This window comes from Bombina bombina, chromosome 3 (genome assembly GCF_027579735.1).
Source record: "Bombina bombina isolate aBomBom1 chromosome 3, aBomBom1.pri, whole genome shotgun sequence".
NCBI classification, from domain to species: domain Eukaryota; kingdom Metazoa; phylum Chordata; class Amphibia; order Anura; family Bombinatoridae; genus Bombina; species Bombina bombina.
Window position 1 is genome coordinate 84,696,281 of NC_069501.1, and position 14,921 is coordinate 84,711,201.

General features: G+C 38.1%; 1 protein-coding gene across 3 annotated transcripts in view; it reads left to right on the plus strand.

The window, feature by feature from the left end:
• The first annotated feature begins 13,876 nt into the window (after window positions 1–13,876).
• The window catches only part of C2CD2 (C2 calcium dependent domain containing 2), a 376,932-nt gene continuing 375,887 nt past the window's right edge, over window positions 13,877–14,921 (plus strand). For all 3 annotated transcript variants that reach the window (XM_053705898.1, XM_053705900.1, XM_053705901.1), the window contains exon 1: window positions 13,877–13,995. The gene's annotated coding sequence lies outside the window, so the exon portion shown is untranslated. The remainder of the gene's footprint in view (window positions 13,996–14,921) is intronic.

Here is a 14,921-nt window from a genome sequence, read left to right on the forward strand (position 1 = left end):
TTTAAGTTTTGTTTATCTATCAATCAAGTACCAAAACCAGGAGATATTTATAAACAGCAATATATGTGTTTCCTTGTGTGTTGCAAGTGGGTAGAGGTAAAAGAGGGGATGGGGGAGTGCGTGGCTAAGAAGTGGCCATGGCCAGTCGCAAATTATGAAGATCCCAGTTCCTTCCCGATATTTTACAGGCTATCTTAGCAGATTTTCACCATTCTACTTCTCACCTACAAGACTCAAAAGCCTTATCAATCGCTGCTTTGATTAATGTCGAAATTGCACACTTTTGACTTCTGGGACCTGAACTAGCCTTCTGTGATCCTACATTCAAGACCTCAACACCCCCTCGGCCCTTTGGGTCGAGCAGCTCTGGATCTGCTGATAAAATGCCTCTTAAACTTAAGGCAAATATCAACAATAACAGGTAAATAACTTGGACTGCAGATTAACTACATACTACATATACTACACATACTACATATTGAGCTCCTACTACATGCTAGATTGGAGCACACTCTAAAGCCTGAAGAGTAAACTAGCTTCACGCTGATTAGACTTGTGCATGGCCGAAAAATTCGTTTCGGTTCGGATCGATTCAGATGTTTTTCGAATTTCAGTTCGGATCGATTCGAATTCGGAAAAATTCGAATGAATTTGTTTCGGATTGATTCGGATTTGAATAAATTCGTCTGGATTCGGTTCGATTTGGAAATTCGGAATTTTGGTATGTGTTAGGTGGGATGTGCTGTGTATTAGACTAGTATTATGTACTGTATATTAGGTGTAACCCATAGCAGAGTGATATAACCTAATATACTGTACAATACTAGTGTAATCCATGGCCATCCGAATGTAACGAACAAATCCGAACTAATTTGGATTTATTCGGTAGATTCGGTACTACCGTAATTTGGAAATTCGAATCGATCCGAATCTCCAAATTTAACAAATTCGGCCGAAATTTGATTCGGAACGAATCGAAACGCACGTGTCTAGTTAAAATGGAGGCTGATGCCATTATATTAATATACAACATGGAGGCAAGGCTCAATACTCACTTTCTCAAGCTTCGGGAGGTGATCGCTGAGGAGTGGAGCTCATTGAGAGAAGCCTGCGACCCTCTGCTTCGAGGAACAAAGCCTCCAGCTGAGCACACTGTGACCTACTGCTTGCCTCATAAGCGTGAGAACCTGTATTTGCTGCAGATCCGACAGATATTGAAGACCTCAAACATAGCGCTCCTAACAAGAGGTAATTTACCAGACAGTTTGTACCTGCCTCACCAGAAGACAGGATGGCCAGGCACGACTCTGGTAGCCAATGGACTATCTGGGAAGACACGGCTACCTTGTCATAAACTAAAGCACACAGAGTGAGTACTCCAGCAGACAGCTTTGAGGTCCAGAGCTCCGGGGTGCTTCCAAGTGATACAGTTGATACTGTGGACAACGGCACCTCCTTACCATCAACTGAGGGGGTACTTGTTTGGCAAGTGCTGAGGAGCATCCTATTGCTCTTGCAGGGAGTCAGTATTGAGAGTCAACACTATTTAACCCTTTTGACAACCAAAGCCAATTTGAGATATCCTGCAAAAACACGGTCTCAAGCAAATTTACATACCCACTGGAAGACACTACCTCACCACATACACCAAAAGAACACTGCATTACAACGAAACAGATCATTGATCGGCTAGGATCTTATCTATGGCATCATCCCTCTCTCAGAACTATCTCTAAGAGTCTGCCCTGCCAAGAAGTTGGGTGCTACCCTCCGACAACACCATTAGAGCTAGATTATATGACAGTCATGTACTAGAACTTACATCTGACTCCGGTAACCCATAATTCCAGAGGTTCTCCACTGTATTATCTCCTGGTGAACTAAAGCCAGATTAACATAAGAGGGTGCTTGTAAACACAAATAAGATGTAGCTGAATACGTGCACAATTTCCCCCCCCCCCCCCCCCTTTTCTTATTGACATAGTTCTGGGTTATATCAAGGTAGGTTACTTCTAGTATCCCTGCATCACTTTTGTATTCTGTTTGGCGATAAGGGATACCATAAACTTTAACAGTATAGCAGGCACTATTTTCCTTCTAGAATGTATGTTCTGATTCACAGTTGCTTAGTTACTATTTAAAGGGGTTAATTTTAATGCATCTAATTTAGGTGCAAATTGTTGTTGAGACACTACCTTAGAGAGTAGCACCGATTGCTATAACTAATTGAGATATAGTTTTTACCACTGACACTGAGCTCCCTACTCTCATTTAACATCTAGCCTCGCTGTCTGCGGCCGGGACGGCGTGGCATAGTATAAATTAAGATGGGGAGAGTTATTGAGAACTAGCTGGTGTTAAGTAACTGTGAAGAGCCACCTGCCTCAATAAGTAACTCCTACCGTATAAATGTACTATAGCTACTCCCTGTTCTGAGGAGCCGAAATGCCATGGGAACATTATCCCTATTAAATTGCTCAAAGTATGCTTCGTAACGAGTTAGAGCTTTTTCTTAAGAGAATGTGTCATTACCTGACATGATATCCGTGTACTCATATTTACTAATATGCCTTAGCACCTACAGCGTAACTACTTTACACTCTACAATGTGGTGCTTTAAACCATACTCAAATACTAGATACTTGTTACGTCAAAATCACCCATGTCCAATACAGATTGCCCCCCCCCCCCACAACAGCCTTTGGTAACTATAAGCCTTACAAAAAGGTTAATGGTGATTCCCACACTCCCAATCTTTTTGGCTCTGTTCAGGCTAACTTAACATATATGTAGTACTAAGTGTCATCTATAAGCTAACCATACAATCCTCAAAGTCCTAGCAATATTATCCAATTCTAGACAGCACTAGAGTCTCTTGATAACCACAGATACTATAGCAAGCCAAATCTGTTATAACTCTTAAACTGAATAAATGTATTCTATTGCCTTAAGTTACCAGTTTTCCTCCCTAAGGTTCTTGACACTTATTGGGGAACATGAGTTTAGGAGGAATCTATAAAAATATTTAAAATGAGGTTCCAGTTCCCTAGGTTCTTTCATAGAAGTTTATTGCTCACTTGTGGACCATTTCTAACTGTAGAGGCTGTGTAGTATCATATTGTCTATTAATGGTATTTAACTACTTTAACTACTCTGACTTTAACATCTACAGCCCTCTGTACTACAATTTGTGTACTTAATTTACTATAGTATACTTGGTTACATATTATGTGTTCACTCTCTATATCTGTGAAAGGATGTTCTTATTGTATTCTATCTTATAACAACCTCAATAAAAAATTATGAAAAAAAAGAGATATGTGAAGGGGCAAATTAAAACAGCACCACTGCTACACAGTTAAAGGGACAGTGTACTCTATAACTTATTTAACCGTAATGTGTTTCCAATAACTTGGTATACCAGCTGCAAACTTTAAAATGTATGGGTAATTGCTCCTTTATGTTTTTTAATGTGAAATAGCTATTTTTAATCTTGGGAACCACAGCCCACTAAAATAGGCTGATCTTGCAGGGAGAACAGATCTCATTATTTTATCACTCTCATCATTGTAATATAAACACAAAAACCTTATTATCTTTTTCTCTTAGTGTTTACGCAAAAAAAGAGAGAACAATAAAAATTTGCATTTTGGTACCTTTCTGTTCTACCCTTTACAGGGAGTGTGATTTCTTCTAAACCTTCTTGTTTGATAGCTTTTCAGGCATAGGCATTTGAATTCTTTGTTAGCAATTAGCATCTGAATGCGGAAGAAGGCGGCTGGTAGTGGCGTTTGGCTCTTTTCTGAGACGGATTTCTTCTTGTGAAAGTGCAACTCCAGATCTTAGCCAAATGACACGAGTGGCCGGCTTCTTCCTCATTTAGATGCTAAGGAAGCATCCGAATGCCCATGCCTATTAAAGGGACGTTCCAGACAAAAATGGACTCCACATGGATGCATTTCAGTTTTGAAAAGAAGCAGTTTTGTAATATACATGAATTAGCAAAAATGCTTCTAATAAAAGCTATAACTGTTTCTAAAGTGTATTTAAGTATGCACCGTGCGCCAGCATTTTACACAGGGCACTTGCTCAGGGAGCTATGGTACATTTAACATCTGGTCATGTTTGTTAATTGCTGACATGATACAAGCCCCACTGGTTTTCTGAACAGCTGCAGTATTTAGATTTCTGGGGCATTTAGAATATCTAACTATGCCTCACATGCACCTGCAGAGAAAAATGTTAGCACTAAAATAGTGATAACTTTTACTAGATGCATTTCTGCCAATACATGTATATTGAGAAGAAATCACTTAGCGCCTACTACTAGTTGGACCCTTAGCTCTGATGGGTGACCCCTAGTGGTCAGAAACGTTTAAGAAAAATCAGAAAATATCAAAGCGCCAGCGGACCGGCAGGGTTCAAAATGTGAAACCAATTTCTTCACAATTGGGTTAAAACAAAGTGGTTTATTCAAAATAATATAATATTAAAAATATTAAAACGTAGATTCTTGACAATTATTTGACAGTCTTAAACGGGTTTAAAACAATTGGTGTCCAAATTTGGTATTTATATAGTGGATTTATCTAACATGGATCCACATATTGCATTTAACAATATAAGGTGCCTTCGAAATGAACAATAAAACAAATGGTCCTATAGCAGTGTTATCTGTAGTAATTATGGATAACTCAAGTATGGTGGCTTGAAAACTTCCAAAAAAACCGATCCTATAACAGTGCTACCTACTATGGTTATCAGACCAAAAATAAAATAAAATAAAATAAAAACGATCCTATAACAGTGCTACCTCCTATGGTTATCAGACCGGTTCTCAGATTATACAATAAAGTATATGATTCTATGACAATGTTACCTGCTAGAATGTTTGCACAGTTAAAACAGACCGGTTATAGATATCTCTAATGCGGTTATGTTTGAAAGTAGCTTTTACACATGAATATGGCCAGAGTAGTTTTATCTCTCTGTGGATATTTTTCAAATAAGTTCCTTATGCTTTAAGTGGAAAAAATAGAACCGATCAACTGTACCTCTCAAGGATCAGTGACCGTTCTCCGCTAGCGGAAAGAAAAGAGGATGTGTGCTCATACACGCTAATTATGTGACAGGTTAATTCGTGAAAAAATCAAAATAAACAATACAAAATATAGAATTCGGTTGTTGCTATTTTCCAGGTCCCAAGTGCAGAAATGCAAAAAAATATATAGTTCTAAGTGGTAATACTAATGAACACTGTGTATCGGTATTTAAAACCACAAATCCAAAATATGGCAATGAAAAAGGTGTCTCCCAAATAATAAAATGTGCTCCAATGAATCCCTCAAATATCACTAGTGACCAGAAAGAAGTATTGATAGAGACTTCAAAAAAGCTAATACAATTGATCATTGAATATAGGGAAACACAAGTCATGAGGATAGATTCAGAAATTAAAGATAATGAATTGATCATTTTAAATTTAGAAAATTCGGGGCCAGAAGGCGAAGAGATAACAGAAAAGAAAGAGTCTCTAGTTAATAAAGTGAGTAAAATTAGGGAGGATATTATCAAAAAGAAAACTAAGAAACTGATGAGGGAAATAGAAAAGAAAAGGGATGAAGGATTGAATAATTTGCAAACTGAAGAGGATCAGAATGAGGAAAATATACTTAATGGTGATGACAATAATGAATCTAAGGTATGGACAGCTGTCACATATAAAAGAACGTCTAAAGAGAAGTCCAATTTGAAATATTCTGAGACACAACAACATACCCCTAATCTCAGGGACAATATGATAGACAATTATAAAGACAAAACAAATAAAGGACAAAGATTTAGTCACAGTGACCAAAGACGTGAATATAGGAGCCGACAGTATGATCATGGACATAGAAACTTTGGAGGTTACTATACTGACAATAGATATAATAGAAGGATGTATGAAGGGCCGTATAATAGCCCAAGGAGGAGAGATTACCATTATGAAGAGCCATATAATCACTCAAGAAGGAACAACTACCATTTTGAGGAAAGGAAAGAGAGAAGGGGATATCAAATGAATCCCTACGGAGATAGAGAAAGAGAACGAAATTATGAATATAGAAGAGAAAGAGAACGGAATTTCGAACATACAAGAAGAAACACTCATAGCAATTGGAACAATTGGAATCACTCTGAGAGAGATTGGACGAACCGAAAAATCCAAGAAAGACAGAACTATCAAGAAAGGGGATATTTCCAACAAAGACGGAATGATGAAAGGAGAGGAGTATCTGACCGAAATCACAACTATGAAAAAGGAGACGTATATGGTACACCAGGATATAAAAAGGAACAAAAGAGATCAAGTGAGGAATTTGGTAACATGAGACAAAATGAAACAAAGAGGGATGAAAGATCTGAAGGTCAAACTAGGATGGAGACTGGAATGGATCCACTAAATACTTTAGCATTGCCAAATCTACAAATACCCCACTCTTCTTCATCTTTTTTAGAGATGAATCATCTAAATCACAAAGAAGGGAAAGGGAATCAACCCATATCCAGGGCAAAAACAAAACCCATAGAGGGAAAAGGGGAGGCATCAAAATAAAAAAGAAAAAAAACGAAATACACGATGAAGTAGAAGAAGAAACGACTAATGAGGGGATATTCAATCTAAGTTCTTATCAATTGAATAAGGAGGAAAAATCCATCCTGAGACTAGGGTTGTCATTTGCACCTTCTAGAAGTCTAGATAAGTTCACTACCTTTGTGAACACCAAAGAGTTCATCAGAAAGCTGACTCTGAAAAGATTCTTTTTGAAATCTCCTCTTGAGAGGATAGGTACTGGATATAAGGAATATAACTCGATGTCGCAAGATGACGGTTATAAACACACCAATCTAAAGCCGAAATCGACCTTCTACCCCATAAGCCACAAGGGGACAACACTGGAAACATTTGAGACAGTGGTTTGCCGGGAAATACGAGATCTCGATCCTAAAAAGCTAGATCTGAGAAAGAAAAATCTATCTGGGAAGCAATTCAAAATAATAAAACAATTGGAACAGAACCAAAATCTCACCATCAAGCCCGCGGATAAGGGCGGTGGAATTGTAGTGATGGACAGAGTAAAGTACAACAACGAGACGGAGAGGATCCTGGGAGATGAGAACACATATCAAAAACTGAAAGAGAATCCCACCAGTATATACAAAAGGAAACTGTCGGATCTCCTTAAAGAAGCAAGAGAAGACAACATTCTGAACGATAGAGAGTACAATTATATCAATGTACAATTCCCAAGGACTCCAATAATATATCATCTTCCAAAAATACATAAAGATCTCGAAAACCCCCCCGGGAGACCTATCATATCGGGGATAGGGTCCTTGAGCAGCAATCTGTCTGAATATGTGGACAGCCACTTACAAAAATATGTGAAAGAACGTCCATCCTACTTGAGGGATTCCACCGAAATATTAAATCTCCTTGAAGATATCGAATGGGAAGAGAATTTCATTCTAGTTACATGCGATGTGACGGCTCTATACACGAGTATACCCCACGAAGAAGGGCTGAAAGCTGTAAAATTCTATCTGGAGAGAGATGAGGAAATACCATCAAGACAATGTGATTTCATATTGGACAGCATTTATTACATTCTACACCATAACTTTTTTTGTAATGATGGCAAGTTCTACCGACAGATATGTGGGACGGCGATGGGGACCAGGTTCGCGCCCAGCTACGCCAATTTATATATGGCGAAGTGGGAGGAAATCTTCTGGGAATCATGCCCAGCGAGCGCGGACCTGGTTCTCTATCGCCGTTACATAGATGACATCATACTGATCTGGAAGGGGTCTCAAGAAGACTTGGAGTACACCATCAATGTTATGAATCAAAATGAAGCTAATCTCCACTTTACATATGAGTGGAGCAGAACATCACTAACATACCTAGATCTGAATATAGAGGTGAAGGAAGGTGCCATTGAAACATCAACATACTTCAAAAAGGTGGACAGTAACAACTACGTCCACCAGACCAGTTGTCATCATAGGAATTGGAAAAGCAATATTCCAAAAGGACAATTCCTGAGGATGAGGAAGAACTGCTCGGACCCCCGAAAATGGGAGGAACAAGCACAAACAATAAAAGCCAAATTCCTAGAGAGATGGTATAAGGAGGAACTTCTGGATCAAAAGATAGAAGAAATCAGAGATATTGAGAGGAAGGAGTTGACTAAGTACAAAAACAAGGTCGACAAAATAGGCGATGACCAAATCCTAAATGTGCCATTAATTACTGAATACAGCGAAAACAGTAAAATTATTGAAGACATCTTTCGCAAACATTGGAACATACTTATGGATGACGAGATCCTTGGAGAAAAGCTACCACGAAGACCAAAATTTGTGTATAGAAGAACTAAGAACCTAAAAAGTAAACTCGCTCCAAGTATACAAAAGAAAAAACCATCTGAAGTAAAAGACACATTTGGAAAAACAGTGAGGGGTTTCTTCCCCTGTCACACATGCAAGGCATGCAAAAGTGGTATAAAAACCGCCGAATTCCAATCCCATAATAGCTCTGAAAACTTTAAGATAAAAGACCTGATTCGATGTCAGGACAAGAACGTAGTGTACATACTACAATGCCCATGTGGCCTTGAGTACGTGGGACAGACGTCTAGGCCTTTGAGGGATAGAATACGGGAACACCTTCTATGCATTGAGAAGCACAACAAAGAGACGGCCCTATATAGACATTTCTCCGAGAAACACTGTGGGGATATTAAAGCATTAAGATATATAGGGATACGGAAAGTGCCAAGAAATTGGAGAGGTGGCAACCATGAAAAGCAATTATTGATTGAAGAATCCAAATGGATATTCTCCCTCGATTGCCTATATCCAAGGGGGCTGAATAATAAGGAAGACTTGTCTCACCTCCTAAATAACAACTGAAGACTGAAGACATACATCTCTTGAATGAACTGAAAACGAACGTCACCTCCCTCTCTAAAGACACCCACTTACTCAGTGAAACAAGAAAAGGACCTGACGGCAACCCCCTACCCTCTCTCCCCCCCCCCCTCTCTAAAGACACCCACATACTCAGTGAAATAAGAAAAGGACCTGATGGTAACCCCTTCCTGACTGAAAATATGTAACATTTTTCTTTGAAAATATCCACATAATGAACGATAGCCCTTTCCCTGTTAGGAGAATGGCAAATTAGCCTTATTCCATCTATTAGATAAATAAAGGTAAAGCCTATTTTTCTAACAAGACATAATATCCTAACATATGAAGAATCCCCAATAAGAAGCTGGGTGAGATTTATTAAGGAAGGACCCCAGTAGAGTCCAACGATCTCTTTATGACCATTTATGGTAACCTAAATTGGGACAGCAGCAATCTCCTTTCTAATTTATGAAGGCTTCTCGCAAAGGACTAAAATAAACTACAAATCTATGACAATTTAACTAGAAAATATAGAAGATTACATCTCCTATCTCTCTCTATGTAAATCTCTCTACCTCTGAGACCATAATTATAAAGTATCTCTCACCATGGAAATCTCTCCATCCCTGAGACCATAATTAAAAAGTTTAAAACTTACAATTTATATCATGTATATGATCAAACCTATTTTTATACTAGAAGAGTCTCCTCGTAAGAATAGAGGACCTCTTGGAAATATCTCCACTATTTCATGATCACCTCAATTTTATCAAGCAGATCTGTTAGAATTGTCCAGTCTCCCCAAAGAAATTAGGAAACACTCTTACTAAGGCCCCAGAGTGATAAAGTAATATTGGCAATTTATGAAGGAATCTGGAGCAAGAAGAATAGACTTAGTATAATAAGTATATGAAATCCATAGACCATAGAATATCCCCAAAACAGGGACTCAAAAGATTAAATGTTTTTAAGAATGGAAGCTCCAAGCAAGTAATAACATAACTTTGAAATCCACGTTAGGGCTCATATAAGTGGATAATGAAGTCTTACAAACTACTGTCTCACTCATACCAAATAGAATAAACATTAGACTTAAAGGAAACGTCGAGGCTGTATGCAGTATAAACCACTGCCTCATCCATAAGAATGGAATAAATATTAGTTCATATAAGATAAGGTAAAAAGACGACTCCCCGACTGATATATATATATATATATATATATATATATATAAGTTTAACTTTCCCCTCCTCTACTTCCAATATAGGAGCAAATCGGATCCCCAGAACAAAACCAATCAACCAATAATTATTAAATAATAGGGATATAACCAGAAAAATCAGAAAATGAAGTAAGCCTTTTAGCCTCTAATTTTTAATTTTTAATTGTAATCGGTTATAGATAAAACATCGTAGTAATAGAATTCTGTTAAAATTGAAAAAACTCTTTAAGCACCACCAAAAACTTTCTAAGTACTTACTATGGCAATGGGCTCTTAATGGAAATTGAATTTCCACAATGGTAGTGAATGTATTTGAAGCAAAAATCAATGAAGGTTGGGATTACCGATAGAGGTAATCCAAAGTGCAATGTAAAGCAGAAATCTGAATTATATATAAGCTAATCAGACAGCCGCAAATATATGCCCCCCTTTTTGTTGTATACACTCGGCAGGAAGGTAATAATAAATAGCATTATACCTGAGACGCTACTAAAAGTATTAACACACTCAACTTTATTACATACAATATGTAGGAAGGGAATAATACACAACACTAGATTATGGATGCCATCAATAGGATTATCACAGTTCATCAAGCCGATTGGTGAGCCAAGAATTATATGTTCTCCATTTTATAGTACACAGTAGATTGGAGGAAAAGAATATAGCATTGAAAACAGCATATAACAACTGCATCCGAAGCGTGACTAATTGAAGTAACACATAATCAGGCTAATCTGAAAGCCGCAAATCATTTGTCTCTTTCCTCTATAATACGAATCCGATTGGGAAATACAAACATATAGTACTTCAAGAGTGAATACATCATTTCATTAAAACAGCCAATAATAGCAAAGGAAGTGGGCTGTAACTTTAAATATTTTCCTTCACACACACTGAATCACGAGCCAATAAGGTTTAACACACCGTACACACCTCCATTGTTTGAACCAATCAGAAAGGACCTATGCGTGAACCAATGAGATTAGGAGAATATCGGACTAGCACATTAAAAGTAATATGAACCACTCAAGTTTACATAGTATTAATATTAAGACAATGTGTGGTAAAATCAGATATAATATCAAGCAGATATGATCGTATAAAAGCAATAAGTATTATAAGCCCTAAGAACCGGAAGTACTAAGAAATCTATTCCGGGATCAGTATACGGGCATTATTAGTAAGGGGTATTTAAAGACCCTGAGATTTACATTAAACCAGTCTTGAAAAAGGTCTATGTTTGATCGAAACGCGTCGACTGGTGAGTAGCATTCCAATTTATATATCTGTTTGAAAAACCATCTGCACTATTATTATTTCTTTTGGCAGAAGGAATAAAAACCTGGGTGACGCTGGAGCTGCAAATTGTCTACTGACGCTGAAGCCCAACCCCCGCTACAGGCAATTATACCTCACATAGACTGATAAACCACAGAAAGAGGAATTACCTTAACTTGGAACACTTTAACTTTGACTATTAACGAAAACATTTTAGTTATATTTTGATTTTTTGGTTATTATTTTGGCGGCTGCAATCATGTTGGTCACTAGTGATATTTGAGGGATTCATTGGAGCACATTTTATTATTTGGGAGACATCCGTGGATTGAGTTTTGATTTTCAACACACTTTTTTAACACCTTTTTCATTGCCATATTTTGGATTTGTGGTTTTAAATACCGATACACAGTGTTCATTAGTATTACCACTTAGAACTATATATTTTTTTGCATTTCTGCACTTGGGACCTGGAAAATAGCACCAACCGAATTCTATATTTTGGATTGTTTATTTTGATTTTGGCACCAACCGAATTCTATATTTTGGATTGTTTATTTTGATTTTTTCACGAATTAACCTGTCACATAATTAGCGTGTATGAGCACACATCCTCTTTTCTTTCCGCTAGCGGAGAACGGTCACTGATCCTTGAGAGGTACAGTTGATCGGTTCTATTTTTTCCACTTAAAGCATAAGGAACTTATTTGAAAAATATCCACAGAGAGATAAAACTACTCTGGCCATATTCATGTGTAAAAGCTACTTTCAAACATAACCGCATTAGAGATATCTATAACCGGTCTGTTTTAACTGTGCAAACATTCTAGCAGGTAACATTGTCATAGAATCATATACTTTATTGTATAATCTGAGAACCGGTCTGATAACCATAGGAGGTAGCACTGTTATAGGATCGTTTTTATTTTATTTTATTTTTGGTCTGATAACCATAGTAGGTAGCACTGTTATAGGATCGTTTTTTTTGGAAGTTTCCAAGCCACCATACTTGAGTTATCCATAATTACTACAGATAACACTGCTATAGGACCATTTGTTTTATTGTTCATTTCGAAGGCACCTTATATTGTTAAATGCAATATGTGGATCCATGTTAGATAAATCCACTATATAAATACCAAATTTGGACACCAATTGTTTTAAACCCGTTTAAGACTGTCAAATAATTGTCAAGAATCTACGTTTTAATATTTTTAATATTATATTATTTTGAATAAACCACTTTGTTTTAACCCAATTGTGAAGAAATTGGTTTCACATTTTGAACCCTGCCGGTCCGCTGGCGCTTTGATATTTTCTGATTTTTCTTAATACATGTATATTGCAAATATGTTTCTTTCTAAAGATGTAATTCATTCATGTGCATTTAAATTTTGACCGGTATTCTGTCGAGCACTCCAATTTGTTGAAAACTCCAATCTGACGTCAATTCCGGTATTGCCATACATCTGATTGGTCTGTGCCCAGTGAGTGACAGGATTCATAACCAATCAGATAGGCCCTGTAATCACCTATCTTCACTATCTATTTTGCCTCTGCCTGGGGGGTTCAAGGGGGGCAAAGCCCCCCTTATAAACCTCATTCCCCAAGGTTTACTTGGGGTGTATGCCAAAGGGTCTGCGGTAGCCCCCCAGAGGCAAAACAGATATTAAAATAAAAGAGTTACCGGAAGTGACATCAGATTGGAGTTTTTGACGAATTGGAGTTCTCGACAGAACACCGGTATGTTCCTTTAAGTAATGAAATTGTCAGTATAGGTGGGGATACAACAGGCAAAACATATTTCAAATGACAAAATAAAGGAGTAATTATTTAATTATAGTCTTGCAATAAAATGGATCTTTGGGAACACATTAAAAGGGAGAAAAAGTGAAACCTAACTAATTATAAGACAATTGTCACTCTTTAGAAATGTACTATATGTACTCTGATTTCTGTGAATCGTTATTGACCACATATTACAATTATTAAAAGTTGTATTTTTGTATTTGCTTAGTAGCTTGAAAAAGCCGCACTGCCTGGTCACAAACTAGACTTTTACTGTCACTCTGCCCATGTCCAGTGACTACTGTTGCATCATGGCCTTTGTAGTTCTTCGGAAATAAAAGCAGGCCTGGACTATACATTATTTGCTGACATGGAGCTGGAGTTGTCAGTGTGTCCGGATTTTCACCTAATACGTTAGAGAAAGCTGACTTGCATTACATTCTGGAGGTGCGTGGCTTAAACACCGATTTAACACCTTGATTGCAAGAGAAGACTAAGATTCTACAACTTTCTGGCAGCCAATGAGTTAAGCAATGAGCATGCGGAAAGGGAAGGGTTAGGATCATAAACCCTCCTCCCACTCTCATAAGTGCACAGTCCAGCCCTCCCCCTGCAGCAGCCCCAGCCTGGCCTGGGAGGCTCTCATTATGCACACAGGGCAGACCGGGGCTGAGCCGCTGGTAGTCAGCAGTGCTGAGGCTACTGACTGGCGTGTGTGGTGAGGGGGACTTGCTGAGTCACAGGTATGAAGCATGTTGTGTCCCTGAGTATTTGTGTACTGAGTCTGGTGACACTCTGCCTCCGTGCCTTGTATAGTATGAGTGTATGTGTCTCGTGTATATCTTACATTACATGCGTGTCTTGTGTGTAACTTATGTTTTTGTCTCCCTAAGTATCTGTGCACTGGGTCTGGTGACACTCTGCCTCCGTGCCTTGTATAGTATGAGTGTATGTGTCTCGTGTATATCTTTCATTACATGTGTGTCTTGTGTGTAACTTATGTTTTTGTGTCCCTGAGTATCTGTGTACTGGGTCTGGTGACACTCTGCCTCCGTGCCTTGTATAGTATGAGTGTATGTGTCTCGTGTATATCTTACATTATATGTGTGTAACTTATGTTTTTGTGTCCCTGAGTATCTGTGTACTGGGTCTGGTGACACTCTGCCTCCGTGCCTTGTATAGTATGAGTGTATGTGTCTCGTGTATATCTTACATTACATGTGTGTCTTGTGTGTAACTTATGTTTTTGTGTCCCTGAGTATCTGTGCACTGGGTCTGGTGACACTCTGCCTCCGTGCCTTGTATAGTATGAGTGTATGTGTCTCGTGTATATCTTTCATTACATGTGTGTAACTTATGTTTTTGTGTCCCTGAGTATCTGTGTACTGGGTCTGGTGACACTCTGCCTCCGTGCCTTGTATAGTATGAGTGTATGTGTCTCGTGTATATCTTTCATTACATGTGTGTAACTTATGTTTTTGTGTCCCTGAGTATCTGTGTACTGGGTCTGGTGACACTCTGCCTCCGTGCCTTGTATAGTATGAGTGTATGTTTTTTTTTTGTATCTTTTATGTTAGTGTGTCCTTAAGTATTTGTGTTGGTTCCTTGTCACTGTGTGTATCTTGCAAGTGTGTCCCTGAGTGCTGGGTACATCTTGCATGTTGTATCC